We start from the raw sequence: 26,695 nt of genomic DNA, 5'->3' as shown, positions 1-26,695 counted from the left end.
CCAACCGCATCCCTGCAAAATCCATCTGTGAACTGAAAGCTTTGCTATGTTCTTTCTGGCTCAGGTATCATTGGATGTAATAAGGATTATGCAAGTTAAATGCTGTTTTCATTTACACCTGTGCTTCCATGGTCCCTCTCATTTAATAAGCCCTGAGTGACACCCATTCAGCCCTATGGGCACAATTCAAAGGCAGTGGGGATATACTCGTGTTGCTGCAATTAGAACTTATGTAACAATTCTGTAGCTGATGCATGAGCTCCAAAAGAATCTCGTTCACTCTTCCAGAGCTTGGTCAGTTTGGCAGGTCTGACAGCAGTAAAACTTTCCATACTTCACTGAAGTCAGTAGACCTGACTCTGAATACTCAGAGGGAGCAGGTGTGCTGAGTAAGAATGGGCCATATTTACACTGTCCCTTTTCAGAGCAGAACCACACTTTAGGCAGCAAAAGGAAGAAGTCTGATTTCTCTTATTTGACCAGCGCAGGGCACCTTTCCTTTGCCTGGCTCTGTCATCACCATGCATCCATGCTTCAGTCAAGGGTCAAGGTAACCAGAATCACAGGTACCAGACAAACCCCCTTTCACAAGCCATATTAAAAAAGTGGTTGTTTGAATTGTATCTAAATGAACCACATGCGAGAAATAAAGGACTTTATGACCGCAGAAGACTTGGTACTTGCTCACCCTAGAGACTTGCATAATGCAGAAATGTACATGAAAGAAAGGTCAAACCACTTATAGGGAGCACTGGGGCTATTTTATACGGAATAAGCAATAGGTAAAACTGCTGCAAAGGGAGAGAAGCTTGGACTATCCATGGTTTCAGAGCTTCAGCAGAATGTGAGCGGGGCCTGTTAGCAGGGCCCCGACTCCATGAGCAGACTCAATGTGTAGGTGACCTACATGTTACCAGAGACAAAACACAAACTGAGACTGCAGCTCTGCCAAGTGAGACTCTGCAGCTGAGCTAATCTCTGCTTCAAATTTTTACCTTACCTAAAATCTGCCACTTCAACAAGGTAGCTAATCCCACTGATATGCCAGGAAAGAGCCTGGACACACGGTGAACAAATGGTCTATGGTGAACACTGCAATCCTTAGGCTGCCATGACTTCATTTAAAGTTTATCCTCTTCCTACTGCAAGACAGGCCTCTGGGTCTAAATCACATGACAGAATAAACCTGGCTACTCTTAGGAGAACTCTGGAATACAGCAAGGGTCCACCTCAGCTGGCATCTCACACTCCAAAGTGGCTAAAGCCAGATACTTCAGAGGACAGCATAGATCCCCATAACATCCCTACAGAATAGGGGAAATGTCTTCTTGACCCCAAATAGCAATCTACTTGTACCCTAATCTCTAATATCTTAATAACTAATCTCTTTAGAATCAGAACCCCTTTGTCTCAATAACGTACCATTCTCTCTTCAACATTCTCACAGCTCCACTTCCACTGAGGTAACACCACCACACAAACGTGCATATGAAACCTGCTAGTCCTCAGGCATCACACTGACCCCAGAAAATTAACACAAATCATGCATTATAAAATGATGCACTACAAAGCTGACTATGGCTTTGGCAAGGCTGCCTCCTTCATGTGCAACATCATTGTTACCTGTTTGGCAGCCCAGAATAACCATAATACTTTACCTGTCATCTAAAATTACACATCCAGAAAGCTGGGGCAGACATGTCAACTCATGTTTCAGACTGACTCTCATTCCAGAGCACATGCTGCTTGCATTTCCCCCTGGAATCTCAAACTGCAGCAGCATCTGTGTCCAGCTGCAATTAGAGCTAGATTCACCAGCAGCCCAGGGTTCACAGCACCCTATTTATTGGTTCTGGATTGCACTTCAGTCTGTTCTACTGCCCCCTCTCTCCATATTTCTCCAGCTCCACAGGGCTGTATTCTAAAATTGTCATTTAAAAAAAGAAAAATGCCAGGTCATCTCCCCAAACCATCTTTCAATACAGTTTCTCTCTCTTCCGCCACTGCCCCACATCCCCACGCCTCTCTGATCCCGCAGAGCATGCCAGTTTTAACCTGCTGGGAATGCTCCTGATACTGGCATTTGGGACATGGCTGCTGTTAAATTTATACTCCAAACACACCATTTACACAAAGCATGTCCCAGGAGAGGGCTTTACAGGCCACTCGTTTCAGTGCTTTTTCTTAGACAGGTTCCCGAGCTACACCCCAAATGCCCAGTATATCTGTTCCACAGACCCATATTTACTGCACCTAGAGCCTCTCATCACCTTGGCCAGGTCCCGACTGGAGTGGATTGCAGTCTGTGCTTCAGAACCCAGACAAATATCCCATTGTTCCCCCCATAGTCCAGCGGGTTGTGCAAACTAGCTGAGGTGAGGTCGCGTCTCAGACAGCACCAGCCCCAGTAACTAAGGGAATTACAAACATTCCAGGAGAATTTGCATGTTTCTAGGGTCACTTTAAAATTTAGGCCACTTGAAAATGTTTTCATGGCTATAAATTGCTGCAATGCTGGGGATACTACGAGTTGTTCAATTAAGGAAAATAACACAAGTCTCTTGCTGTTTTAAGTTCTCTCATCCCATGCCTGCCCACTCTCCCTGTCAAGTACAAAGTCAATTGCAGGCTGGAATCATCTTTTTCTAACTTGATTCATAGGTGGATGAAACCTAGAAAGAGTCTGCAGACAATCCAAGGCACTTAAATTCCACTGTTACTGCTTATCCGGATTCACGAGATTAAGGGATGTCAGAAAATGCTAAAGGAACATGCACAGGGAGCAATACTTACCCAGAAAAGAAAACAGCATTAAAATATAGAAGAGTATTTGAATATGAATTCCTGGTGAGAATTATGTTCTTATTTATGGAGATAATATGTTGAAAAAAATCTTCCTTTTTTTGAGAGCTGTTTCCAGAACAGCACGTATTAAAAGCTCTTGCCTACAACAGGGTATCTCCTGTTGAGGTGCAAAACATAATTCAGTCTTTGACAGTAGGAAAGACAGTAGGAAGTGAAACACATACTGCTGGGCATTTCAAATTCACACATGAGCCTCTCTTTCCCCATCTGTCCTTGACTTGCACCATCCTTTTCAGGGTTTTTCCTCCAACTTCTCATTAGGTTAAGCAGCTACTTGTATTTAGAAGCAAAGTAGGCGAACCGAATGGTAATAAGATGATGGATTTTATGCCACAGGATAATGTACTGGGTTGCCACCTGACAAATGTTGGGAATTTAACATCCCTTTGCTCAGAAGGAACTGGGCCAGTAGCCCCTGTGCAGATTTGATTCTTGTAAGTGCCCCCATATCCATCAGAGGGCTCTCCGCTGCACCTGCCTTAAATGGGTGCAAAGGGCACTGCAACGTAGCATCATGCTCTGAACCCAGCCCAGCCCAGGTTCTGGCAGGCCAGCTGAGGGAGAGCACGAGAGCAATTTGGCACCAGGGTGAGACAGACCTAGAGGCAGCTAGGATTTGAGACATGCGTCTTGATACCACTACACATTCTGTAAACTAAAAAGGCCAGTCAAGGAGTGTGTTTTGGTATTAACTGTTAGGCAAATATGCATTTCTGGGTTTCCCCCTAAACAAAAGCCATTTCCAACAGCTGAAGAAGAGAAGCCATATAATGTATAATGATCATGCAAAAGGCTGTACCATAAAATCTTACTGGATGAAAAGAGTAATCCAGCACTGAAGGTACAGATTGGAACAATATTTTCACTGTGCATGAGGATGCTGCTGGATAATAACTGAGTTCCCTTTCAATTCATTACAAAAGCATTTTGTCAACTTTAAATGTTACTATTGCTTGAATTGACAAAACACAACAAAACAAATCAAACAAACTCTGACATGAAGAAAAGACTCAATACCGTACTCATAGAACGCTACACTCAGGTTCAGAGTTAGAGGTGCATACTCCATCCGTAACTCTTGCCTCTGTAGCCGGGGACCACTAGGGGCTCAGATCAGTCTACAAGGATATGCGTTAAAGTTTGCCCGCAGCAACACCGTTGCTCAATGGGAACAGTAGGGTGTATCGTAATTTCTGATATCCTTGATTTTTACTCGTTAAGTCAGACCCTTATTTTCTCTTTGATATGTTGACAAAATACAAAGAACTGATCAAACAAGAAGGCCAAAAAGATGACACTCCCCCGACCTCCCGATTTACCACTTTGCCATGGCTGTCTAACGGATGCATCGTATGATGGTTAATGTGCAGGCCTGGGACTCAGGACACCTGGGTTCACTTTCCAGCTCCGCCACAGACTTCCTACGTGACCATGTGCAAGTCACTTAATCTCTCTGTGCCTCAGATCCCCATCTATACAATGGAAATAATATTACTTCCTTTTCTCCCTCCTTTGTCTGTCTTGTCACATTGTTTGGGGCAGGGGCTGATTTCGCTATGTATAAGTACAGTGCCCAGCACAATGCGGCCCTGCTCGTGGCCTGCATGCACTATAATAATTGGAGTGCTTGGGAATGAACATTTAACACTCATCTCTTAGTTCCATCCACTTCCACTAACAAAAACTGTGTAGATTTGTGTCCCAAGTGTGCCCACTCGTGAAATCATCAGCCAATATACTCCTCTAACGGACACAGTCATGCCTTTACAGAATGCCATTTCTCACTTCAGAATTATATGCATAGTTCCAATTTTGTATGGTGACCGCTCTTTATGTACTTAATTTTGTATGTTAAAAAAGTCAAACACTGTGGTTCAAAAGCCAATGGAAATTCTGCAAAGCTAGCACAGCAGTTTTATGTCCAACAGGCAATTCAGGATTCATCCCAAATACATTGCCAAAAGTCTGCACGGTAATGTTTGTATTGTCTGTGTAAAGGCCAATGCCCCTTTGTCTTTTATTGGTGTCAGTATCAGGATTTTCTGTATGCAGATGGCACCAAACTGATTAGTCCTTTATCTGATGATTAGTAAATCTTGATCAGATCTGGGCATCTTATTCAAAGGAGTATATAAAATTGTTGATACTGTCTGCCCCTTTCCCCCTAGAACCATTTGTCAGCTCAGTCTCCATCTGCTATTTTGTGTGTACACAGGCCCAGGCGAACGTTAGTTGAGACTGCATTGTAGCTTTGTGAAATAATGTATCTGATTTGTTGGATGACAGTATTTCTAATGGAAAACAACATGGTAATTTTGGAATGTTACTGATTAGATGAAAATGATATTGCATCAAAGTTACTTCCTTAATTTATTCTGAAAAAACAAGATGGCATTCTCTATTAAGATGTTTAATTAAAATCTCTCTCTCTCTCTCCATACAAAATCTATACTTCAGGTCCTGTATGTTTGTGCTGCCTGAAAAGAACAAAGGTTGATTAGCATCTTTTACCCTCTGGTTTTCTTCATGTCACATATACATTCATTACAGCAATTCTAGCCTGGTTTAAATGGTCTGAAAGAGAAGACTACTCTGTTACACAGCTTGGCTGAATAAGGCAGAACAACAAAAGCATGCAGCTGAGCTGTTTAGATTTATAGAGCTAATGGGGGAGGGGGTTAGCTTCAAAAGGTCAATAGGAAGAGCTCACTTTTGTACAGAAAAGGGACTTAGAGTGTGAACTGCCAGTTTGTCAGAGGGAGGGAGAATGTGGGCTGGTGAACAGTTACCACTGCAAGGGAATTTGAGGGAAAGAAATCACAGAGATAACGATGCCGTTTGTGTGATTTCACACATGAAAACAAATAGAAACTGCTCCATCACCCACACAGAGCTCCAGGACTCCCTCCCAGACTAAGACAAGAAACAGGAAATTTGAGCATCAGTGACAGGGGACCCTGGCAGGCTCCACACTCTCTCTCTCTCTCTCTCTCTCTCTCTCTCTCAAAGAATCTTAAAGAGCCACACTCTACCCATGAGGGAAGCAAAGAAATCCCACCTCTTCTCCACTGCAATAGTCGCTAATAAATCACACCTTTTTGAGCTATTCTGGACAGTGAACTGCCTTGTTATTCTGTGATGCCTCTTTTCAACTCCTTCGCCCACCACCAGAATTATTCACCCACTGCTCTGAAAAAAATCACCCGCATTTGAGGGACAGTCATACCTGTGACTTTAGAGGAACATTTTTTCACAATATAGCAACTATGCTATTATCCTAGGAGACATCACATGAAAAAAACCAGCCACTGCAATGAAAATAAAAATAGTCAGCTGTGCTCTGAAGTTTGTATTGGGACTAAATGTCCCTCATACCTGAGCCTCTCTGCGTGGTAAACCAGTGCAATGCTGGTTTAAAACAAGAAGAAAAATCCTTACGAAACAGTTTTTGTAACTTGGTCTTTGTGAGGGCAAAAAGCCCTAACAACATAATATACTTATATCTGAGAGAGTGGAAGGGAAAATAGGGCCACTTTTTTCTTTGCAAAGTGTTTTGTTACATATTATTAAATTTTTTGCTCAGTATAAGGGTGTTTTATGAATAATTTAGCTACTGGACATTAATAATTACATGACAAAACACAGTGTCTGGGGATACCCATAAGTTCACTCCCTAGGGAGACAAACTGTCTGATTCTTCTTTCACTTACACTGTTGTGAGGAGTAATTTTGTTGAATGGAATTGTACTGGTGTAAAACTGGTATTCACTAAGAAATGTATCTGGCCCAGGGTGATCAACATATGTGCAGGGTGCAGCCACACAATCTAATGGATAGCAGGAGGCCAGGGCTCCAGCTGGGGAAGCTGCGCACGTGAATCCCAATCACATATTAATATTACTATTAGTACAACAATACGGTTTCACCACCACAGCGTATGGGCACCATGTTGTAGGGACAGTCACGTACACAGCACTGCAGCCTCCTCTCCACCTCAGCCGTCACTCTGTCAATATCTGTCCTGACAGGCGTTTGGGGAGTGAGCGGTGTATGGTGTGGAAGAGGGGCTATGTGGGGGTTGCACTGTCTGCAACCTGCATGTATAGTCTGCTGTCCTCCCCATTCCAGCCTGCTCTCCCGCATTCCTTGGCTCTCACATAGCAGCTGGCAATGGGGAGGTTTTTCTCACAAGGGTTGCAGGTGAAGACAGGGACTCGGCCAGAGCCTTTGGGCTCAGGGCTGCCATCTGTCCCCTCTCGCTAGGAGAGGGGCACACTTTCATATTCTTCCCCTCCAGCCAGAGGAGATTCTTTCCCCGCCCCCACACCTCCCGAGCCGTTTCTTCCTTCTGCTTTCCCCTCTGGTGGGACAAGAGCCTCCTTCCCCCTCCCTGATGTGAGCAGAGATGGGGAAGTCACCTCTCTCCTGCTGGGCCCACTCCCTGTCCTGTGAATGTGCAGTGGACTCAGCAGTTCGGAGGGGATGGGACTTTCCATTCAGGCACAGTGCCTAGATACTGACCTGTGCGTTAGGCTGGCAGGCTGGCAGGAAGACAGGCAGAAGGAGGTCCTAGCTGGGGGTGTTTGGATTAACTTCCGCCAGCTTGAGTCAGTGTCACTTTTGATTCAGTGCCATAAACAGCAGCCCAGTCATTCATGTAGCAAGGCCACCCCCTGTTTATTGTACCTTTCTGATGGAGGTACAAGGGCCTACGGCAGCCAGGCCCAGGTGCATTGCAGATCGTGTCAAGCCTCCATCAATGTGTTTTATTAAGCAACTGGCAGCAGGCAACTAGCTCCAACTCCCTTTTTTAGCCCAAATCAAAACACAGACACAAAACACTTCATTTAAAGTGTAACTGCACGTGCTTCTCACAGTGTTTAACGGGGAAGCACTTGAGAGAAGCGTGAAGAACAGCTGAGCGGGAAGCAGATCCCTTCCCAGCCCGAGAGTGTGCAGAGAGAGAGAGAAAGAGAGCTGCTTCTTCTGCACATTCCCGCAACGGGGGATGGCTGCAAGGGTATGAGTGGGAAAGACCCACAGGGGCTGAACAGGTTGTGGACTCAGGGAGGAAGCAGCAGTAGGTTGGGTACATATGGGCAGAAGGGACTAACAGGTACAGATGCGTAGGGGTGTAGGAGAAAAGGGGCATTAAGAAATGATGATGTTCTGGGGACCAGCCCTGAGAGGAGGTTGTTCTGAGGTAAATTCTAAGGAGGTAGAGAAGTAAGAGGGAAATCTCTACATAAAAAAAAAAGTGGAACCCCAATTTCCAATCCTGGAAACACATCCCCCAACCCCAAACCCTCTCCCCCAAAATATGTTAGCAAACAGTCAAGAAAGAACAGCAGCAAAAGCCACAGACACAATTTGTGGCACCAGCATGATGAGGCCATTAACCTCTCCACTCATCCACATCTATAAGAAATCAACAACAATACCTAGCTCTCACATCTGGTAAATGAGGATAATGATCCTGGCCTCTGCTGTATAGTACTTGAAGAAAACTGAAGAAACTTGTACTGCACCAGCCGTATTATAATGTATTAGCACTTTCCATCAGAATTACTTGGTACCAATAACTATCACCCACCGTTGACAGTGTGTTCAGCCCTACACAACACTCAAAGTAAAGAGACCCGCTGCCCCACGGAGTTTACAAACTAAGCAGGACATAGGAGACCACAGACAGGAACTAGAATTCTCTCTCTTTCTGATTGGGTCTGCAGAGCATCTGCACTTAGTGTACCATTCACTGCTGAGTGAAGTATTCACATAAGGGCAATTGACTGACTAAGTCCCAGGTTTAGCCATTAAAAAAGACCTGAAGCAGCGGAAAACTTGTGCTGGTTTTCTTCCTGGGATGAATTTTACCCTTCCACATTGTAGACTCCTTAGGGCAGGGACCTTGTCAAAAAGGCCATCTTTGTCTCCAAACGCCTGCTATGCCTGGGGGCTACAGAATAAATAACTACAGAACGGCTCTGGTCTTGCTGAGATTTTCCATTTGCATTCTATTGGGAATGGCACTCAGCTTAAATGAATGTGGCCTGTTGTATTGCATTTGAATACTGCATTTTCTCCTGGGACCACTTAATCTCCCTATAATGCTGCTTTTGGGGGGTGACAAGAATCATTTCTCCCCTGAACCCCATAGTCAGAAGTTCAATCCCCATTCAGGGGCCCATCTCACACATACCCACACACTCCTCACAACCAAGCTGCTTCATAGGCAGCCTGCATCACCCAAGCAAACCCTCTTATCCCTAAAGGCAATGAAGAATCTTCTACTAATCTGAGAGTCCTGCATGTTCCCTGCCCACACAGATGGCAAAGGGCAACTAATACTTACAGGGCAGTTTAGTTGTTAATAGCTTAGAGAGCTGTATCAGTGACAATGGCCAGTGGAGATACCTAGAAATACTGGCTAATTGACATTGTAAACAAGCATCCAGCCAGCCCCACCTCCGTCAGCCTGTACTGTTCTGGTGAGCCCACAATCATATTGCACCTTCTTTAAAGAAAAATCACACACATATTGTGACATTCCCCAGGGTACAATATGGACCAATGAATAGCTGTGCCCCCTCAGTTCTCCAACTTGGGGTGCCTTTTACACAGCTTTGATGTGAGAGAAACCACCCCGGTCTCCTCACAGACAGCCTCTAGCATGTAAATCACTCCCAGATATGCTGTACGAGCCAGCCACCACTGCATTACACTGCAGAGCAACACCAGTAAATTCCAAGTCCCATTCTTTCTGCTAGAAATGCAAATCTTGCACTGCCTAGCTCTCTCCGGGACAATACAAGGTCATATAAGGTCTGTCATTTTATTAATAGAAAATGATATGCACAAATCTTGTTATCCCAAATGGAGCGTTCCAAACACTTCAATTCAAACACACTGATCGAGATAAAACAAGTTTATTAACTACAGAAAGATAGATTTCAAGTGATTACAAGTAATGAAGCATAAAAGTCAGAATTGGTTAAAAGTAAATCACAACCCCTCACTTAACAAGCTAGAGTGAATTTAAAGCAAAGGTCTCTCTCACCATATGTTCTAGCAGCCTTAAAGTCCTTTCCGTCAGGATTCCTCCCCAAGTCCAAAGCTATTTCCTTTATTCTTCAGGTGTTGTGGATGCCATGGGTGCAGAGAAAAGGAGGATTACTTTGGGGCACCTCCTATCTCTTCTTATAGCTCTTTCTCTTCTTTGAGAATCAGCTCCAGCTGAGGTTCAGGAGACAAAGTCTGTGTGGACAGGAACCCCCAGCTGTTTCTTTTGTCAAGATGTGGATTTTCGCCCACATTCTCTTTCCTGCCTAAGCATGACCACTTAACCAGGTGATGGTCCATTTGATTTGAGTATGACTGCTCAGAGCTCAAGTATGAAACTGCAGAAAAACCTGAGAGTCTCTGGATTAAGTTTAGAAGCGTGAGCAACAAGGGTGATGTTGTGGTGGGAGTCTGCTATAGACCACTGGACCAGGAGGATGAGGTGGACGAGGCTTTCTTCCAGCAACTCATGGAAGTTACTAGATTGCAGGCCCTGGTTCTCATGGGAGACTTCAATCACCCTGATAGCTGCTGGGAGAGCAAGACAGCGGTGCACAGACAATCCAGGAAGTTTTTGGAAAGTGTAGGGGACAATTTCCTGGTGCAAAGGCTGGAGGAACCAACTAGGGGCAGAGCTCTTCTTGACCTGCCGCTCACAAACCGGGAAGAATTAGTAGGGGAAGCAAAAGTGGAGGGGAACCTGGGAGGCAGTGACCATGAGATGGTCGAGTTCAGGATCCTGACACAGGGAAGAAAGGAGAGCAACAGAATACAGACCCTGGACTTCAGAAAAGCAGACTTTGACAACCTCAAGGAACTGATGGGCAGGATCCCCTGGGATAATAACATGAGGGGGAAAGGAGGCCAGGAGAGCAGGCTGTATTTTAAAGAATCCTTATTGAGGTTACAGGGACAAACCATCCCGATGTGTAGAAAGAACAGTAAATATGGCAGGCGATCAGCTTGGCTTAACAGTGAAATCCTTGCTGATCTTAAATGCAAAAAAGAAGCTTACAAGAAGTGGAAGATTGGACAATTGACCAGGGACGAGTATAAAAATATTGCTCGGGCATGCAGGAGTGAAATCAGGAAGGCCAAATCACACCTGGAGTTGTAGCTAGCAAGAGATGTTAAGAGTAACAAGAAGGGTTTCTTCAGGTATGTTAGCAACAAGAAGAAAGTCAAGGAAAGTGTGGGCCCCTTACTGAATGAGGGAGGCAACCTAGCGACAGAGGATGTGGAAAAAGCTAATGTACTCAAGGCTTTTTTTGCCTCTGTCTTCACGAACAAAGTCAGCTCCCAGACTACTGCACTGGGCAGCACAGCATGGGGAGGAGGTGACCAGCCCTCTGTGGAGAAAGAAGTGGTTCAGAACTATTTAGAAAAGCTGGACAAGCACAAGTCCATGGGGCCGGATGCGCTGCATCCGAGACTGCTAAAGGAGTTGGCGGATGTGATTGCAGAGCCATTGGCCATTGTCTTTGAAAACTCATGGCGATTGGGGGAAGTCCCGGTCGACTGGAAAAAGGCTAATGTAGTGCCCATCTTTAAAAAAGGGAAGGAGGAGGATCCTGGGAACTACAGGCCAGTCAGCCTCACCTCAGTCCCTGGAAAAATCATGGAGCAGATCCTCAAGGAATCAATTCTGAAGCACTTAGAGGAGAGGAAAGTGATCAGGAACAGTCAGCATGGATTCACCAAGGGCAAGTCATGCCTGACTAATCTAATTGCCTTCTATGACGAGATAACTGGCTCTGTGGATGAATGGAAAGCAGTGGACGTGTTGTTCCTTGACTTTAGCAAAGCTTTTGACACGGTCTCCCACAGCATTCTTGCCAGCAAGTTAAAGAAGTATGGGCTGGATGAATGGACTATAAGGTGGATAGAAAGCTGGCTAGATTGTCGGAGCCATTGATCACTACCCATTGAGCCCATGTCTAGTTGGCAGCTGGTATCAAGTGGAGTGCCCCAAGGGTCGGTCCTCAAGCCAGTTTTGTTCAATATCTTCATAAATGATCTGGAGAATGGTGTGGATTGCACCCTCAGCAAGTTTGCAGATGACACTAAGCTGGGAGAGAGGTAGATATGCTGGAGGGCAGGGATAGGATACAGAGGGCCCTAGACAAATTAGAGGATTAGGCCAAAAGAAATCTGATGAGGTTCAACAAGGACAAAGTGGAGAGTCCTGCACTTAGGACAGAAGAATCCCATGCACCACTACAGACTAGGGACCGAATGGCTCGGCAGCAGTTCTGCAGAAAAGGACCTAGGGGTGACAGTGGACGAGAAGCTGGATATGAGTCAACAGTGTGCCCTTGTTGCCAAGAAGGCCAATGGCATTTTGGGATGTATAAGTAGGGGCATTGCCAGCAGATCAAGGGACATGATCGTTCCCCTCTATTCGAAATTGGTGAGGCCTCATCTGGAGTACTGTGTCCAGTTTTGGGCCCCACACTACAAGAAGGATGTGGAAAAATTAGAGAGTGTCCAGAGGAGGGCAACAAAAATGATTAGAAGACTGGAACACATGACTTACGAGGAGAGGCTAAGGGAACTGGGATTGTTTAGTCTGCGGAAGAGAAGAATGAGGGGGGATTTGATAGCTGCTTTCAACTACCTGAAAGGGGGTTCCAAAGAGGATGGATCTAGACTATTCTCAGTGGTAACAGATGACAGAACAAGGAGTAATGGTCTCAAGTTGCAGTGGGGGAGGTTTACGTTGGATATTAGGAAAAACTTTTTCACTAGGAGGGTGGTGAAGCACTGGAATGGGTTACCTAGGGAGGTGGTGGAATCTCCTTCCTTAGAAGTTTTTAAGGTCAGGCTTGACAAAGCCCTGCCTGGGATGATTTAGTTGGGGACTGGTCCTGCTTTGAGCAGGGCGTTGGACTAGATGACCTCCTGAGGTCCCTTCCAACCCTGATATTCTATGATTTTGTTGACACCTGGCTGAGGCACTGAATAACCTTTTGTCTCTGGGGAACTGGTTTGTGATTCTTTCCAAGACTCAGAACATGTCTTTAGTAATATCATAGAGTAGAATCGTACAACTTTATATACAATGTTGCTACATATATTTTACCAGGACACTAATGATCAGTAAATTATGAGTTTTCAAATGATGCCTCACAGGGCATACTTTGAATGAAATCAATCATAGCCTTGTAAGAGCGGTGAATATAGGGGTACAGGCTGTCACACATATCTCTAGCAATTCTAATACTGAGATTACCCTATGAAAATGAATGCTTCCATCCTGTGCTTACAAGGCTATACAGCAGCTGGCCATTGCTAGAGAGACTGTGACATAATAAATGTCTGTTTCTGCCCACCCCTCCCCTTTGTGAGGAAGAGAGCTGCAGCCTGGGTAGCTGACACTGTTTCCTAAAGTGCAGAGAGAATGCAAACACCAAGGAAAGCAGCAACACATCTTCTCCTGTACTCATGTAAGCAGCCAAGTGTTCTCCTTCTAGAGCCATCAGATAATGCACTTGGAACCAAAATCTCACTATGGACATTATAATGGTTATTCATGCTGTAATTGTTAGAACTGGTGAAACAGTGTTATGACACATTCAGCCACAAGTTATTTTTATATAAAGAATAATCCATGTAACTTCTATGGCAATTCTATTTGACATTGATTCATATTCTGCACTGATCACCGTAGTATCTCTTACAACTGGATATGGCCCATGAACCCACTCATTCCCAATGTGGGGGAGTTTTTCCACTAAACCAATCTGCTCTCAGCCAGGCCCATTAGCAGTTCTGCAGAATGCATCCGATGAAGTGAGCTGTAGCTCACGAAAGCTCATGCTCAAATAAATTGGTTCGTGTCTAATGTGCCACAAGTCCTCCTTTTCTTGTTGCGAATACAGACGAACACGGCTGCTCCTCTGAAACATTCTTATGGGTTTGCATTTCAGACTGGGGGCTCAATTCTGATTCTCAGACACGAGTGAGGAGTGCAGTCAGAGCTGGCGCTATGCATAAGCAGACTCAGCAATCGTGTAGGGCCCTGAGCAGCTCAAGGGGGCTCCTAGTCACTTTTTATTATAAGAACGTGCCTGTTTTAATATGGGGGAGCAAAAATATTTCTGTGCAGGGCCCTCAATCGACTAGCACCGGCGCTGAGTGCAGTATAAGAACCAAGAGAGAGAAGAATAGTTTGGACACCATTTTCATACCATGTCACCTCACTGACTGCAGTGAAGTTACTCCTGATTCGCATAGGGCTCAGAGAGCTCCGAAAGAGATGACTAGTCTGGTGTACAGGGAGCAGTCCCGAGGCCTCAGACTGGCAGGACCGATGAATGAAATCACCCTTTTAAGGTGACATTAGGGCTGGTGACAGGGCTGATCTCTTCAGAGACAAAACACTCCTTTGGCTGCACTGTGCTCTACGTGAGAGAAGCAACTTAAGTGCCTTTCTGGCAGAAATGTGTGAAATTCATAATTTTTGTCACTGGAAGTTCACACTCAAATTTTTACTTTGTTTCCCACAATTTTACAATGCCCAGGATTTTGCCTTAACAGTACTTTTAAACAAAACAACTATTTTTGCATTGCAAGTTTTTGACACACAGGCTGTCTGCTGGGAAAATGACCCAAATATTGCTTGAAAATTGTGTACACCTGCAAGTAACCTTGAAATGTGATTAATTTCTGCCCTTTAAGAATATCCCAGATACCTCTGTTCTCTAGCTTACATTGCTTAAAAATCCCCTGATTTGCAGTGATACACGCATCCAATGTGGAGCAACAGAATGTGCCCAAGATTGTGCTTTGATCCCTCAGCTGGATGCACTGGCTTTATTACAGATGATCAGATCTAACTCTGAATAAACTTGGCTTTGGTGGGTATAAGTCACAGACTTACTGTGACTTTAACATAGTTTCTGCAGTGTAATAATCTACAAACTGTATCATTTTAAGCCATTCTGGATACAGCACGAGATCTATCACTCCTTCTGTTCTGTGAAACTTGGATACCCTGACAGGAATGCAATTCTGAAGCTAATGCAACGCTAACATGAAGCTAAGTCTTGGTATGCTGCTTTATTCCTTATTAGCAAAACCGTGCCAGTACCAACCTGCCCAGATGACAAAGAAAGGAGAGGGAGAGGATGTCATCAGAGAAGGGACAAGGGCTAAAGCAATTTTTTTCAGAGTTACTTTTCTATTTTTACTAGCCTGTGGCATCAGATTTTTATGTCTGCACTACTGTCTGACATTGGTAATGTCTAGAAAAAGATTTCTGGATTAGTGACAAGGAGTCTTACTCCCACAACTTGCATATGTCTAATTCAAAATCAGAGAAGTGTGTCCAACAGACACAGTGGAGAGACAGGTTGTTGAATATTTTTTCTCTCATCACTAAGAAGGATTCCCTGCTGGGTGTAATCAAGATCCATAAACTTGCAGCTTCTATCAGCGTGAATGCTGGTATCCCAGCATTGCCTCGTTTCATGGTGCTAAATTCAGCCCTATGTAGACATCCGCTTATGTTCTGATCTACTGAACAAGTAGAAGGATGATGCAAGGTTCATTTGATTAATTTTTCAATGTCATGTTCTGATACAGTTTTATCAATTTGTAATAAATGAAAAACCTATATTCTGGACATATTATGCTTCCAATTTTACACACACACAAAAGCCAGGAATTTCAAAGTTATGGTTCCCACAGTAACCATAACCCAGCCATGGAGCCCCTGGCTACTATTTCCTATGACTGTATATGATGATACAAGGTAGAAGCTCGATCCCAGGAGACATTTAAAACTAGACTGGACAAAGCACTACTCAACATAGTGTAAAGAATAATCCTGCACGGGCCTCTGGGGAATAAACTGGATGATTTAATAGGCCTTTTTCATCTCTAACTTCTATGGTATAACTTTCTAACAGAATGTCTGTAAAGTTATGGTAACTGTGGGTGCCCCCTCTCTCTGAGAATTATACACCCCCAAATTCAAGAAACTCAGCCATAATTTTACATGAATGTAGGTTTTTTCATTTAATTTCCTTGGTTTAAATAACAAGAAACCCCACCACTCCCCTGAATGACTGCAAAGTGAAATAAATGCAATTGCATTTATTTGAATGTGCAATAACCAAAATACAATCATTAATTTCAGTGAACTGATATTCTGATATCCCACATTTTGTGCACCTATCATAAGGATCATAACATATGCTATTGAGCTGGCCACTCACAGCTCAGTAAATTGATTCAAGTTTACCACAGTGGCTATTCCTCATTGGGGACTGTGTTCTTCTCAGCTACAAATTTTAAAGCATAACCATTGATTAGTTACCAGTGTGGTAAAGAATCTAGAAATATTTTAAAGGATGGAAAGCTCCTCTCAGAAATGGTCAAACAGAACTGTAGTAAACATGGCACATGTACAAAAATCACCTTTGGGCTGGGAACAAATGTAGTGCAATTCACCTAGAAATGTATGTCTAAAAATAGGGCCCTGTATTCAAAGTGCTTCCTCAGTAATAATTATTGCAGGGTTTTCATGATTTTTACAATATAGTTCAAAAATAAAGAAACCACAGATGATTTAAAAGAAAAGCCAAAATTTCAAGCACGGAGAGGAAACAATATACACAGAAACTGATCTGTCTTTTTCTCTACCTCTACAGCAGTGACAGTATATTGAAAAGCCAGGCTGTTGAATATTTTTTCTCTCATCACTAAGAAGGATACCCTGCTGGGTGTAATCAAGATCCATAAACTCACGGCTTCAGTCAGTGTGAATTCTGAGATCCCAGCTCTGTCTTGTTTAGTGATACTAAATTCAGACCTAGGCTTGGCGTAGACACGCATCCTGTGTCACTCTGGGCTATTGATCCACATTTTAAAGTATTTTTTAGTTTCATTTAATTTCCCATAAGTGTAATCTATAGAATGTACAATCATTTACATTACAGGTCAGTAAATAAGAAGTAATTAAATTAAAACAGTAAAGCTGCACGTGCACAGGCGCTGAGAAAGCCCCTCATCCCCACCTCCCCCCATCATCTGCTTCTCAAAGATGCTGTCAGAAATGCAGCTTGTCAAGTAGAACTCCCTAGTACCTGTAAAACATTTATTTGTTATAAGCAACCGTGCAGAATTTTTGATGTTATGCATATTGTTTTCTATTGACAGCACATAGTTACATTCCATGAGAATTCTATGATTGCTTTCTTTGCTATTTGCCAGTCTCACATTATTTCTGTGGTAATTCTTCTTTTGGGTTTGTCTTCTGATGACTTTCTTCTAAGCATTCATTAGTGTGTATGTATGTTGTTAACTGCCAGGGTAGCAGTAACTAGCTGGCCACGAGCTAGCACTTATTAATGGTGATTAACACTGAGTGTACATCTTAGACAATACCTGATTGTATGTAATTTTACCGGTATGTTATTGTACACTGCGTTCATGCTTTACGCATAGCTTGAAATTATACCAAAAAAGTAATGATGTTTGTATATTTCTGTTTCGTTATGTTTCAGTGATGTCTAGGGCTGCTCGTACCATCCACCCATATAGGGCAAATTCTATTTTCAAAAAACAAATGCTCTTGCGAGTTGAAAAAATAAATGTAGGCCCCTAACTTGCAGGCGCCTCTGTGTGTGGAACTCCCACTGGAGTCAACTCATATGTTTGTGCAGTGCCTAGCGCAATAAGGCCCTTGGGCAGGCAATGGAAGCAATGGATGTTCCACGTCTGGAGGAGCTACAGGTATGACTGATTATAAAGGGCCCCCTGCAGCTGCCTCTCAAGCTGCCAGTGAAGGGGCGTCACAGGGGCCCATCCATCCCTTGCTTAGAATGCAGGGAGTTCCAGTGGGCTCTGTCCACGCCTCTTGCCATCAACCTAAACTCATCTTGGCTAAAGCTGAACTCTGAACTTTCTTCATCCCAAATCTCACGCAGCAACCTCTCTGGTGAAGACCATGTGTCTGGAGAATGGCCAGCGCCTTCTGGGTGCTGCCAGCAAATACATTAACTTGCCTGACTTAGCTGCCTGTAGAGTGGTCCTTGTCACAACACTACACCCTGGAGCAGTGCTTGGGAAATACTGCAGGTTTTCATGTTTCTCCTTTTTTATTTCTGGCTGCATGTATTAATAATACAGTGTCTCTTTGGACATATTTAGGTGCGACTCCCTTGCTGGTGGCATGGGATAGCTGGCCCACCTGTTCTGCAATGCACTTCCCTATATGTAAAAAACTGAATAACTGATTAAATGAGAAATTAAGGATTTTTAAAAATGTATTCCCTCTTTAAAAAGAGGGAGCTGTTACATTTCACTGTGCTCTGTAGCTCAGCAGCAGATGATACCAAGATTTATGGCCATCCGACCTAAAGTTTCTATGCCCATGTAAGTCTTTTTAGGCAATCACTTTATTTATGAGTTTGTAGTTTTTGTTAAAAAACAACACCACACAAGATCCACCACAGGGACCTCTTCAACTAGCTCAGCCTGATTATTTCCCTGTTCTCTAGGACCATAACTCTTAGGCTTTTGATTCCCTCAGTCCTGAAACTATAAAAATCTTGTTTCTATAAGGTCTTTTATTGTTACCCATATAGTCAATAGTGTCATTTTCATTCATATCATTCTGTAGGGAAGTTAGAGGAAATGAACCAGACAGAACAGCGCTATAAATAAGACTCAGCTACACAGTTCCCACTGTATATTCAACAACCTTCTTTTAAAACCACAAAAAATATAAATTTGGCATTATGGGAAGTCTTCTATTTGCCTGAATTCAGATATTATTTTCCATGTGGTGGCCAGTATTCATTGTTGACTTTATGTGAATACAAGATGCATTTGCCTAAAACTGGCTCTCTGACTACAAACCTCAGAGCAGCAACACATTGCATGTACATTAGCTCATGCTTAAGAGGAAAAGAGCTCAGGAATGTTGGAATTCTCAGAAACAAAGGATTCCACTCTGAGTGAATTCTTAGTGAAAAGAATCTCTAGGCTAAATAGGGGAAGCCTCACAGCAAATGGATTAACACTGGTTTTCTTATGGGCTTGCTGTGCAGTATGATGGATTGTTTGCTTCACAGCAAGATGATGATGTATAATAACGGTTACCTTTCCTCATGGATATCTGAAAAAATGTACAAGAGTCTACAGGCAGACTTGCTATGCTGTCAAGAATAGCAAGTGTTGGCTTTATGTAAATTCCAGTGAACTAAATAGGACTAGGTGCCATGTCATAGCGCCGGTGCTCCCTTGTAGCTTTACCTCGAGCTAGAAGAGTACATGGGGGAACGTTTGGCAAAAGGTGTCAAAATCTAAATTTTCATGACCAAACCTGGCAGCGGCAAACTTTGTGCAGATGCTTTGAAAGGAAACAAAGTGACGGTCCTGTAGAAAGCTGACACCTGGCCAAAGGCCTCCTTCCTCTAATGATTATGATGCCTATTAATTTTATACTAGGAGGGTGGTGAAACACGGGAATGCGTTACCTAGGGAAGTGGTGGAATCTCCTTCCTTAGAAGCTTTTAAGGTCAGGCTTGACAAAGCCCTGGCTAGGATGATTTAATTGGGGATCAGTCCTGCTTTGAGCAGGGGGTTGGACTAGATGACCTCCTGAGGTCCCTTCCAACCCTGATATTCTATGATTAACCCCATCCCTGGCCCCAGTGCTCAGAGTGTTGTACAACGATTAAATATAACGAAAGCATTACAAAAATAACGAATACAGCAATTAACACAAAACCCTCAACTAAAAGACAAATAGACAGAGTTGTACAAGGGCAGAACAGAGAAGGGCTACAAGCAGGGCTGGCAGAGATCCCAGTAAAACATCCCCTTGCAAACAGAAGTTTTCAGAGGAGCTGCACAGCCTGGGTGTTTCTGCCTGCAGACGTAAGTTGTCAGGATGAGCTCAGGGAAGGCTCTTCAATATAACCAAGGATAGCGCTCTGAAAAGCCTTGAAAACCAACAATGCCAGCTGGAAGCAAATCTGTGGCTTTGTAGGTAGCCGTGGCAGAGAGCACAGGCTGGGTGTATTATGCGCATGGTTGCTCAGCACAGTGAGCAAACATGCTGCCACATTTGGAACAAGCTGCAAGTGTCCAGACAGTGTCCCCAGAACCCCATGAGATGGGGGTGGGGAGGTGCAGTATTGGGTTTCCTGGCCACAAGGATGTGCACTGCTGCTGCGAGATCATTGAGAAAAGAATAGTTCAGATTCAGACCATTCAGGGAAGGGGCCTGATCACAGACATCAGAGAAATTCTTATAAAAATGATGGAACTCGTTCAAGTCCATTCCATACCTTCTTCCTCGTGATTTCTGAAATCTGGCAGATCCCATTTGTGCCTTTCAATCCTGCCTGCCTGCACTAGGTGAGAAGCAATTTTCACATGCAGATCTAGATGTATTTTTGTTCCTTCAGAAACCACCAATGGCAGAGACTGGCACTAGAGAGAGTCCTATGGTAAAGCAAAAAATATTTTTAGTAACAGCACAGAGAGCCCAGGAACACACTGGCCAAGTCCTGGATGTTTATTTGGGGAGGGGGGGTGTTGGCGGGGACGACGGGACATGCGTTTGCAATTGTCCACAAAATGATCAGCTCCCTTTGATCTATTTCATTTTGCCTGGGTTGTTATGAATTGGGAGCAGAGAAAACCATGGGAAACTAGAGCTGGTGCATAATGTTTAAAAAGCTATAAATGTATCCAGAGAGCTCCACAGAAAAGTGCATTGTCTGTGGCAGCCCTAAGAGTTTTAAAGAACGTGTATCCGTTTGTGAGTGAGTATCCCCCTGGTACCCATCAAGTTTAATTGCTCTTCAGCTGGTGTGGTTTGCAATTTGTTTACTGTATATCATTTCCTTATTTCAGCTGATGTCTGCACGCCACGTATATTTGATCTTTATAAAGAAACCTGAAGAGAAGTGCACATTTTTGACACTCCTATTAACGCTTATGAACACCAGAGTTAGAGTAGACTGCAGCGACAACTACGGGGTTTGCTAATTAAATAAATTCATATATTGTATTATCTTTTTCTGCTCTTCCCCTTGATCCTTTGTTATTGGGGGGAGTGGGCCAGGAACAGAGTGATGAAGGATGGACTGGACAAAAATAAAACAAAGCAGCAAAGCAGAAAACATAAAGGCCTAAAGAGAGAACAGACTGGGTAGCTAGAACCACAGAGCGTAATGAGAGCACCTGACAGGGCACCCAGAACTGACTCACTTTGATATACCTCTGTCTCAGCAAAAGAGAGACTTGCTGATGTAAAACTATACGTCAGGTCCCTGACCCTCAGAGTCAGCCAGACAATCTCCTCCAAAGGTTTGCTTTACTTTTCCTAGCAGGTAATACTTGGTGCAGCCCAATACCAGAGTCCCCTGAAGAGCGTTCCCTTGGAGTACCCAGCTCCTGTCACCGGACACTCACAGAAATTACCAAGTTCACTGTCTCCAAAGAGACGTTGTACACATTCAATTCAGGATTCACACTTTACTTGAAATTACAGCACTGAGATGTACCTATGACAAAACAAGCAGAAATTTATTAGGAAAACAGAGATTTAAGTGATATAAAGCGAGGATATTGGAAACAGATGTGGTAACAAATAAACCAAAAGTATACCACGCGACTGACAGACTAATAATAATTTCTAACAAGTTAAGATCTTTATCTAAGATAAGTTTTTCACCTAAAGCAACCCTTCAGCATCACCAGCCCCCAGGGCTAGGATCCAACTTTCATGGATGCAAAAAGTGCTTTCCTTTTTACTCCCTCAGTGATGCATAACAAAGGGGTCCTTTCCCCCTTCTTATAGTCCAGAAAACCTTTGAAATGTATCCTTTTGAAGCATATCCCCAGAAAAAGGTCTTCTCTCCTGCTGCTTGGTCTGTCTACAGTGAGCTGATGCCATCTGCTTTCACCCTGCTTTCCTCCTGTTAACTTGTTTGTCCTGTTTACCTCAGATACAAATGTATTTCCCATTGGTTTAGGCTTACCCTGCTTAATTTACCAAGTAGACAGGTAAATGCAACATTCCTATGTGTGAAAACATTGTTTATCACTCTGCCTGGTTACCTACTTTAAACATCCTTGCATATAAAAAACTTCTTGAATAACACCCGTACAGACATCTCACAATGCTTCTGATGACCAGTATGATATAAGCTTTCATTTACGATCTTGCACAACCTTCTTTACATATAAATACTATGGCACCAATGTGTTAGGTGTCATGAGTGTGTCAGGCCTGAGAGGAGTTGCTGTTACAAACCCTTTGCTAGTTGGCACTGAAGGGCTCTAGGGTCACAGGGGGAACTTTAAGATGTCCTGATGAACCCAGAGAAAGTTGAGTTGCCAGTGATCAGCACCAGTTAAATTTTATCCATACAGGAGAAAAAGAAGAGGACGGCACAGATGTAATGGAATCAGTGCTGATTCCGCTCTGCATGTATCACTGCGCCATGTTGTCCATACAGGGTAGTGTGTCTCAGACAAAAGCTAAACCGGTCACTATGCAGCAGACCGCTATAGGAGAGCCAAGACAGCAATGCTCTATGGAAGTTAAAGGCAGGGGAAAATTGCGCAATTACTAATTTATTTAGTTTTCAGAATTTGAAATTTAATGATGATACTTTTGTCACATCATTCATCACTGACAGACACTCCCGAGATGGATGATTAAAAACAAAACAAAACAGAAAACGCAAGTGCTGTTTGTTGCTCAAGGCATGTGCTAGTCTGTTGTTCTCAGATCTCTCCAGTAACTGTTTTTCTCATAATAGTTCTGTTAGTTGCAACTCAAAAATAAAGCAATAAAACATATTCTGCAAATGCTTTGTGGGGCCTCAGCAACGCTCCAAGGCTGGGAAGGCTTGTAGAGACCCATCATTTATGGTATTATGTTACCTCTGAAGATACTGTTGCTGCACGTGCTCTGGCCAAGATATTGGGGTGGGGAGGAGGGCTAAAGTTAGGTGTCTACATACAGTGGCCTTATTTTCAAAAGCAATGAGCACCTAATAGCTTCCACTTATTTAGGTGCCTAAATAAGGAAACAGGAGCCTGACTTCAATCATTTCTCAGAACTGCACTGTTAATGTCCATTGACTGGTCAATTGGAAGCACTGCCGTCTTTTGGACATTAGTCTCTTATTGTAATAACTTGTAGGCTGCGCAGTGTCCTCTGGGCACAGCTCACTTCATGTAAGTGCTCCTCTGTTTGCTACACGGAGAACTTTCCTTCCTCTCCTGGGATCACCTCCGGAAGGCACTGGCAACCAGACTGAATGCTACAGTAGGAAGCAGACTGTCAAGGTTCCTCCCCCACTCTGAACTCTAGGGTACAGATGTGGGGACCTGCATGAAAAACCTCCTAAGCTTATCTTTACCAGCTTAGGTCAAAACTTCCCCAAGGTACAAAATAGTCCACCCTTTGTCCTTGGATTGGCCGCTACCACCACCAAACAAATACTGGTTACTGGGGAAAAGCTGTTTGGAAATGTCTTTCCCCCCCCAAAATACTTCCCAAAACCTTGCACCCCACTTCCTGGACAAGGTTTGGCAAAAAGCCTCACCAATTTGTCTAGGTGACTACAGACCCAGACCCTTGGATCTTAAGAACAATGAACAATCCTCCCAACACTTGCACTCCCCCTTTCCTGGGAAATGTTGGATAAAAAGCCTCACCAATTTGCATAGGTGACCACAGACCCAAATCCTTGGATCTGAGAACAATGAAAAAAACATTCAGTTTTCTTACAAGAAGACTTTTAATAGAAATAGAAATAAATAGAAGTAAAGACATCACCTCTGTAAAATCAGGATAGTAGATACCTTACAGGGTAATTAGATTCAAAACATAGAGAACCCCTCTAGGCAAAACCTTAAGTCACAAAAAAGATACACAGACAGAAATACTTATTCTATTCAGCACAATTCTTTTCTCAGCCATTTAAAGAAATCATAATCTAACGCATACCTAGCTAGATTACTTACTAAAAGTTCTAAGATTCCATTCCTGGTCTATCCCCGGCAAAGACGACTATAGACAGACACACAGACCATTTGTTTCTCTCCCTCCTTCCAGCTTTTGAAAGTATCTTGTCTCCTCATTGGTCATTTTGGTCAGGTGCCAGCGAGGTTACCTTTAGCTTCTTAACCCTTTACAGGTGAGAGGAGCTTTCCCCTGGCCAGGAGGGATTTCAAAGGGGTTCACCCTTCCCGCTATATTTATGACACAGACTCCACAGGAGAGATGTGCTGCACTCACTCTGGAAAGAAGCTGTACCGGGGTCTCCCCAAACACAGTGTCAGACCCTCCCTCAGTTTACCCATTCTCATGTTAGGCAGCAGGTGCATCAGTAGAGCTTCCCTACCCTCAGTGTTTCTTTCTCTTTCCCCAAGGACGTACTTGTTGTTAAAACACAAACACAGTTCAACATCAATCAAAACAGGTACACAGGTCCTGCCACCCGGCCCCTCATAAGGCCTTTGCTCAGAGGGCTTCTGATGCCACCTATGCAGTAGGTATCCCCAGCCAGGTCTCTCAACTCCCTACCCACTGCTGCGCCCCATCCCAAGTGAGCAACTCTCTGGCTTTCAGAAAGACCAAGCAACCTTCCAGCTCTCACCTGACCCCGGCCTCACAGCTTCAGTATTGAGACAGCTGCTTAATCACAGGTGGGGCTGGACCTAACTCCCCTGAAAGGGCCAGCTACCCTGTGACAGAGACCTTTTGCCTTTAACATTTTTCTAAATAGATACCAAGTGTTTTATTTCAGAAATGATGTAAAATGCTGCCCTGAGCCAGTCAGCAAAGCTGTCTCCTGCGGCGGCTCCCCAGGTAGCTACCGCTCACTCAATGCAAAGTGCTGAAGAGAACGAGTTTCAATGCAGAAGGTTCTGCACATGCATCAGGTTCTGGCTGCTGGACGTAGACTTATTTTCCATAAGAATTTTCGCATAACAGATAAGAAAAGTGTGTAAAGTATTTTTGTATCAGAACAGCCCAGTCCAGACAGCCGTGGCAGAGCCGTACGTACAGGCAAATCTCTATGGAGCAGAGCTGGGAGCATCTCCTACCTTCACTCGCACTCAGAGTCCTGTCCCTCATACACACACCCGGACAGCACTCTGCAGAGCAGTGCTGGGAACAATCACCAAAAGTTGGCTCCTTGTGTTCATGTAAATAACTTCTTGCTTTTGTGTTTTTGATTTTAAAACCGCTAGAGATGATGCTGAGGCTGGAAATCTAGACAGCATTTTAATGTTAAAAGGTTCTGAATTTTACTATTTCCCCTATTACCTCTTCTATGGGAACTATTAACTGTAATTTAGGCCCAAAATGTTAAAAGCAGTATACAGATTTAAGGATTTTTTCATACCAATTACAAATAATTTCTAGCTACACTTCAATGCACAGGCTTTTATCTATTGTTATAGTGGAAAAATAACTTTTCTCTTGTAGCATAGGGTATCTGCATAGATTTGTCTCTTATTATTTTTAATGCTATTGGCAAATAGGGAGTTAAAACATTTCTGCTAAATATGTTTGAAGTTGTTGAACTATATACGCCTAAGAAAATTACAAGTTTAAAAATGCAGCTATCCAAAGTTACAGTTTAATTAACATATTAGTAGAATATTCACAACTGATGTCACGTTGCAGTTCACATTGTGCTCAGAGGCATACAGGAGGCTCCTCTGCCATGACTTGCAAGCAACCTAGAAACACCACGATTATCATCTCCAACTTGCTGAAAAATGCCAGCATTTGAAAGACCAATCTCTGCATTTTAAGGAGAGTTCTGATCTCTCTCCTGCAGTTCCTGCAGCAGATTCCTCTTTGTTCTTAAACTACATTTTTACTTTCTTTACGAATTTGTAATCTCTCTTGCGCTCTCTCTTTCACACACACGTATAGATTCTGACATTATTATTGACACAAAAGCCTTTAATTACTTAATCTCTGAATGTTAGCTGTCTGTACAGCAACTGCGATGGATAATGTGAAATATTCCCTGTCAGACCATTTTAGTTTATAGTCTTTGTCAAACACTCTGGCGAAATGAAAATGGAGAGCTAAGTGGTCCATTTTTCCCAGTGTTTTTACTGAACAATCTCTCTGATTTGTCTAGTCAAGTCAGTTTGTGTGGGCTATGACCTCTTGGCTCTCCAAAGGTCACTGGATCACGACCTTGTGACAATTGTTTCTCCTTTTTCTGTCATTGTGAATCATGTTCTTACGTTAATGGGGAAGAAGTTTTAAAGAGAAGGGCTCACCAGTTGTGGAAGCCGTCTGAGGAAAAATTCAATCATCACATCATAGTAGTAAATGTAATTTGTCCAGGAATTAGGTTGCGTGTATCCATTTGTAAATATTCTTTTCTGCTTGAACTGACAAACTAAATTATAGACAGTGTCCCACCCCTCACAGATGGTCCTGTGACACATTTTGGGGTTCAGCCAGGCCAGTAAGGGGTTCAGTCACTATCTGCCTTGTAACCTTGGCTGTCTTATGGCTGTGCAGCTGTGGTCCAGCACTCTGGCCCCCACAGCTTGCCAGAAGCCCACAAGCCGCCCCCGGCTTTGCCCAGCCTGACTACCCCAGCAGGTTGATGTTAGAACCCTACCAACCCTGAATTCACCCCAAAAACATTTTATTGCAGGGACCAGTCCCTCTCACTGGGCCCTCACAGAGCAGGTGTCAGGTTTACTGCCATTGAAGTGACAGTAAAAAGCCCTGATCTGTCAGCTCTCTACA

Source organism: Eretmochelys imbricata, chromosome 19 (genome assembly GCF_965152235.1).
Source record: "Eretmochelys imbricata isolate rEreImb1 chromosome 19, rEreImb1.hap1, whole genome shotgun sequence".
Classification (NCBI taxonomy): domain Eukaryota; kingdom Metazoa; phylum Chordata; order Testudines; family Cheloniidae; genus Eretmochelys; species Eretmochelys imbricata.
This window is presented reverse-complemented; position numbering follows the sequence as displayed.